At 40.0% G+C, this 6,115-nt stretch overlaps 1 pseudogene; it reads right to left on the bottom strand.

Annotated features, from left to right (window-relative positions):
- Nucleotides 1–3,627: 3,627 nt before the first annotated feature.
- On the bottom strand, nucleotides 3,628–4,256 carry LOC123953309 (annotated as a pseudogene).
- Nucleotides 4,257–6,115: the final 1,859 nt, after the last annotated feature.

Genomic DNA, 6,115 nt, shown 5'->3' with positions numbered 1-6,115 from the left:
GTGCTCCCCGGAGACCATGCACTGCAGCTGCTCTTTCACAGTAAAAAAAAAAAGCTGCCCCCCAAACCTCCAGCAACATTCCTCACCACTCCTTAGACTGAATTGGCTCACATGCCCCTTCTAAATAGTTATTCACATATCGAGTGGCGTAATTACAAATGATGAAATGGATAGATCTTATGGGTACCTTTCATCAAGTTTTGACGACTCTATGCATCCTTATAGACACTAACCAAACCAAGGTGTAGAATATTTCCATCCCCTTGGAAAGTTGCTTTGTGTCCTTTCCAGTCAATAGATGAGTTAACAGTCCCCTGCTGAGCCATCATGGAGTTGGAAGCCAAAAGAACAATCAGGGACACTGAACCTGTCTTTCTGTAAAATGTTGACATTTTATTCATCGTGCACATTAACTCTTAAGAAAATATCGCATTAAAATATGATTTATGCTAATTACTAGCTGTTGTTGTTTGATGTCCTCTGTCTTAAAAACCAAGTGCCACACTCACCTTACCTGCATCTCCCTAGATGCTGCCCTGCAATTAAAGGACCTTTGCTTCTGTCTTTTTGTCTCTGTCTCTTTCTTAATATGATATCTGCATGTGATCTCTCCACATGATGGTTTCAGTATGGCTGATCTTTTCACATGGTAGCCAGAGGCTCCCAGAGTAGGTGCCCAAGAGAAGCCAGAGTAGGTGCCCAAGAGAAGCTGTATTTCTTACCTGATTTATTCTTGAGAGTCACCTAGGGCAACTTCTGCCATATTTCATTCACTGTAGCAGACACAAGGAGAGGGGACATAGACTCTGTCTCTTGGTAGGAGTGTCAAAGAATTTGCAGAAGGGTAGTCTGGGTGGCTCCCAGTTGCCTGAGCGGCTGGCTCTTGATTTTGGCTCAGGTCATGATCTCAGGATTATAGGATCAAGCCCCACCTTGCGCTCTGCACCCAATGGGGCATCTGCTTAAGGATCCTCTGTCTCCTCTCCCTTTGCCTCTCCCCAGCGTGTGCTCTCTCTCTCTCTCTCTCTTAAATAAGTAAATCTTTAAAAAAAAAAAGCTTGTGGATATATTTTTAAGCCACCACGGATCCCACTGCTTTCATAGACATTTTTGGACAACAGTGAATAGCCCTTATTTTTTTAGTATTAAAAACTCTTATACCAATGAAATTTTTAAAAATTCATCTTCCTTTCAATTTCAAGTGTCTCCTCTTTGCCCCCAAGTTTAATTGGATATTGTTGGTTTCATTCCCTCTCTCCTCTCCATTCACTCACTCACTGCTATTTTTGGCCCATCTAAGCTTAGAGTAAAGAAGTTGGGGATAAGATGAAAAGGAACAAAATCATCCTTTACTTGGCTGAATGTTGAAAGGATTCAGGTTTTTTTATCTTCAGGGGTGGATAACCAAAAGCCAACTCCCTCTTTTAGGGGGTGATTTAGTGAATTATTTGGTGACCCCCCCACCCACTCTGGCTCCTTGGCCCTCTGTCCATTATGGGGATGAGGCACATTCTTGTGACCTTGTAATACTCTCCTTCAGCTCCTGCTTTTCCTGATACACCCTCACACAGCCTCTTTCTGCCAGGCAGGCAGTTCTTTTGGGGTATTTTTTTTTCAAAATGGCACCAGCCTAGACTCACTACATCCAAGTTGTCTTTATGGGTTTCTGAGAAACTCAGCAAGTCAGCTGCTCCAAGTCAGCAAGTCAGTCTGCATATTGGTCTTGGCCTTGCCATCAAGGCAATTCTGGATAGTCTTTCACATCCAGACTTTTCTAGGGAAGAGTCAAACAGTGTTCTCTATGTTCCCCAAACTCCAGATGAGCCAGAACAAGTTTCCCTTATGATGTTCTTACCATGGTCTATTTTTTTTTTTTAGTTTAATAAACATTTATTCCTTTAGTTGAACAACGTCTACACACAAAATATATATATGGTTTAGGATCTCTTTTTGAGTGGAAAAGGAATTTAGGTCTCAAGAGGTTTTGAGCCTTTTTCTAGAAATCATTTAACTGAGCTTAAGACCCCTAAAAAATATATTAAAATGGGCTCAAGGAAACCAACAATTACATTTTGAAATCAAATCGTGGATTAAGTTAGTGAACTTAAAATTGGGGCAATTCCTCTCCCATAGTTCCTACACGCCCAAATTCACCCTGGAAAACAAAAACCTCATCTACTGGAAGACAAAATGGACACAGAATAGTGGTATACTTAACATCAAGGTGGGCCCAATTGATGGACTGGCAAAGATTTTGAGGCGTTTGAGTTAAGGATGAGAAAAGTAACTGAGGATAACACATGTAAGGATTAGATTGAAAACTATAGACTTGTAATGACACCAACTACATGACTTTTCTCAATAGCCTATGGGAATGTTTAAGTGGGTTGACCCAAGATGACTTGGGACTTGGAATGAGCAATGAGGTACTTTTAAAGCCAACCCCATTTTTTCTCCCGAGGTGGCTAGTGGATTCATAATGGTCACAAAGACCATGGGTAAAGTATTTAAGATTCTAATCAAAGCCAACTTTAATTTTTCATCCTCGCACTTGAAAGGTTATCTGAGGTACACCAGTTTCCCAATTCTAGCACTAATTACTAGCTTACGTATCTTAGTCTTCTCATTTACCTAATGTTCAATTTCCATCAGTTTTCATAGAGACCATTAACTAACCACTTTGCAGGAAATTCAGTATTCTACAGACCATATGGAGTCGTGAGATACAACCAGAAGCCTCCACATTTTATGTTAATTTCAACAGTACTGTGGAGACCAAGGCAATTTTGCTTTGGTTAAGCGGGATGTATTTTCATTTTTAAGAGAACCCTCCTGTAACAGGTAGTTTTATTCAATTCTCTTTAAAAATTGGTGGGATTCTTTTTAAGTATTCTTTCCAAAGCAACAGTTACACAGTTGAAATATTGGATTCAATATAAAAATGTAGTTCCTGGGGCACCTGGGTGGCTCAGTGGGTTAAAGCCTCTGCTTCGGCTCAGGTCATGATCCCAGAGTCCTGGGATCGAGCCTGGCATCGGGCTCTCTGCTCCGTGGGGAGCTTGCTTCCTCCTCTCTCTCTGCCTGCCTCTCTGCCTAGTTGTGATTTCTCTCTGTCAAATAAATAAAATATTAAAAAAAATGTGGTTCCTGGTTAACGCAGTTTATGTATGATCATGATTAAAGATTAGGATAGTCTTCACATTTCCAAGCAAGATCCAGTTTAAAAATCTTCTTTCCAAACCCCTAATAACAGCCATTTGAGAGTAAACCAGAGCATTACATCACTCCAATAAGCTGTAGGTTTCATTACATGCACCAACAAATCTACATGGCTAGCTTATGCATTCCACTTTTACAGAATTTATTTTATACCTATTATACCAAACAGTATTTTAAACACTGACATGTAAACTCCCTAATAAGATAAAGCAAAGACAAAAGTGTTTATCTTTTTAGAAACAAGATACACCATCACTTACAGTCTTCAAACATTATTGCACTTTAACTTTCATAATTTCACAATGCATTCATGGAACAATCTGCAGACAACTAAATTTAACAGACAAATTAAAGAACACTTTAAAGCAGACATGACTGTCCCAAATTGTTTATTAGGTAAGAATTTTACAAACATTACTTTGATTAGCGATAACAGTGGAGCTGGAGAGTATTGCGTCTTCTCCATGCTGCATGGGGGGAACACCAAGAGTGTGGTGGAACTCGTGACTCTCTCCAAGGCCACGGCTCTTTCCGCCTGCAGACGTCAGCCCTAACCATCTCCCTGCGCTTGTGGACTGGTTTGGTGATCCACTGGGTGTCAGGATTTCTTCTGATAGCTTTATGGAATGGATCAATGAGGATGACCTCAAAGAATTTGTATGTGGAATCTTCACCAACCCAGTAAGAATTCAAGACTCTTAGAGCCCCACAGTGACGTCCAGCTCGCTCCTCTCCAACAGACTGAATGCTTCGTGCAAACTTTAGCTGATTAACACCTCGACGGACAGCCTTGCTGTAGGTAGCACCCTTAGGAACCGGGCGTTTGCGGCCACCACGACACACAAGAATCCGATGTATGAAATAACCTTGTCTGGCCTTGTACCCCAGCCTGCGCGCTTTATCTGGAGAGTTGCGTGGGGAGCCTTGTGGAGCGCAGAGAGCTGGCGGTACTGCCAGAAGCGCACCGTGAGAAGAAAGCACGTTACCTTGGACTGCTTCTTCCTCCATAGTTCCTGGATGTACTTGTAAGCGCCCATCTTGGCCTAACGGAAAGGTCTTACCATGCTCTATTTTAATAGCTGTACCAGTAAGACCTGAGTTTTAACAGCCCAGCAGGCAGCCAGGCTGGGTGATGAAATGCTTCCTCTCATCAGTCAAATCAGACTTGGTGAGTGATTCTCTTGAAGTTCACTTGAAGAAGCAAGATTCTGCCACTATGAGGAGCGGCAAAAAAACATAGTACGCTCTCCCAACTGTGCAGTTGTCTCCAAAGGAAGCCTCACTCTGAAGACAATGTTTGAAATCCTACTCTATTTTAATGTAGCCTGAAAGGGTGCCAGGACCATGTTGTGTTTCTGAGTAAGCGCGTGGGCATGTGTCTATTTCTCTGTTTAGAGTAGTGGAGCAAATATCCCTTGGGTCCTGAGATTTAGGACTTCATCAAAGCTTCAAGACAATAAAAAATGCCCCAAATGGTATCACTAACATTCTGTTCATTTTTTTAACTTTTTTTGTTTGTTTGTTTAAGTTGGTTCTGCATCCAATGTGGGGCTTAAACTCACGACTCTGAGATCTAGAGTCACATGCTCTACTTGACTGAGGACTGAGCCAGCCAGGCGGCCCAACACTTCTGGATTGTATATTAAAGTAACATATAATAGTGCCTGTTCCTGGATCATGTCCCATCTGTCTCATTTCTTGCATTAATATCACATTGTTTTAATTGTTATTGCTTTGTAATAGGTTGTAATAACTAGTGGCCTCTTACTACTTTTTTCTCAAAGTTCTTATAGCTTTTCTTAACTAATAGAAAAATTACTTAATTATATACTTCAATTTATAGAAATTAAGAACATTAGAAAATCCAAAGTTAATCCAAATGGAATTTGTAGTGTATTTTTTCTTTTAATAGAATCTACAGTTATTTGTATTTTTTTTTCACAGGTAGCAACATTTGCAGACTTTATGGAATCTCTATTTTAGAGGCAAGTACATCAGAGTAATAACAGTGGTGGCATTGAGATGTGTTTCTTTCTGTGAAATTCCCTTTAAAAATGCAATCTGTTAGCCAGAGGCCACCTATCAACCTACTTTATGATGAGGTGTTAAGTGAGTGATCAAGTTATATAAAGTGTAGGATGCAAATTATCCATGGGCTAAATAATTCACCTTCGAAAGGTCTTATTTTTTTGCAAGAGAATTACATATTTAATGAACACAGAGATTATATTTTCTTCAAAAAATGCATGAAATTAACAAACATGGTGTATTCCTGGTAACCTTAGTTAAGTAACCTGATTGCAAAATTGAAAAGAGGAAGATGAGAGGAGTCTCCGTGGCTCAGTTGATTTAAGTATTTACCTTAAGCTCAGGTCGTGATACCAGAGTCCCAGGATCAAGCCTGGCTTTGGGCACCCTGCGTATCGGGGAATATACTTCTCCCTCTGTCTCACCCTCACACTTGTGCACGCACCTATGCTCTCACTCTCTTCTTCCTCTACCCAAACCCAAATAAATAAATAAAATCTTAAAAAAGAAAAAGAAAAAGGAGAAGGTGAAAAATTTGATAAGAGCACACTAACACATCAGCAATACACTTTCCGGGGAATATTTGAGTTTCTGTTTTGGAGGGCTCTGCCTCATCACAATAGTATCTGAATTTTGGCTCTTTATCTCTGTGATACATGCCATGGTCTTTATGAACTAGTTCAATTTATTGAGACGCTTGCTCTAGTACACTCAAAAAGTATGAGTTTTTTTATATGACAGCAGTTCAATTTTGAGGCTTTTCTCTTTTATCTTATGTTGCAATTATATTCCAGGTCGCATAAATGATAATATGTGAAGACTGAGTTACATGAATAATATTTAGTATAATATTTATTATATATAGTGT

The sequence above is a fragment of the Meles meles genome, chromosome 11 (assembly GCF_922984935.1).
Source record: "Meles meles chromosome 11, mMelMel3.1 paternal haplotype, whole genome shotgun sequence".
NCBI lineage: Eukaryota > Metazoa > Chordata > Mammalia > Carnivora > Mustelidae > Meles > Meles meles.
This window is presented reverse-complemented; position numbering and strand designations above follow the sequence as displayed.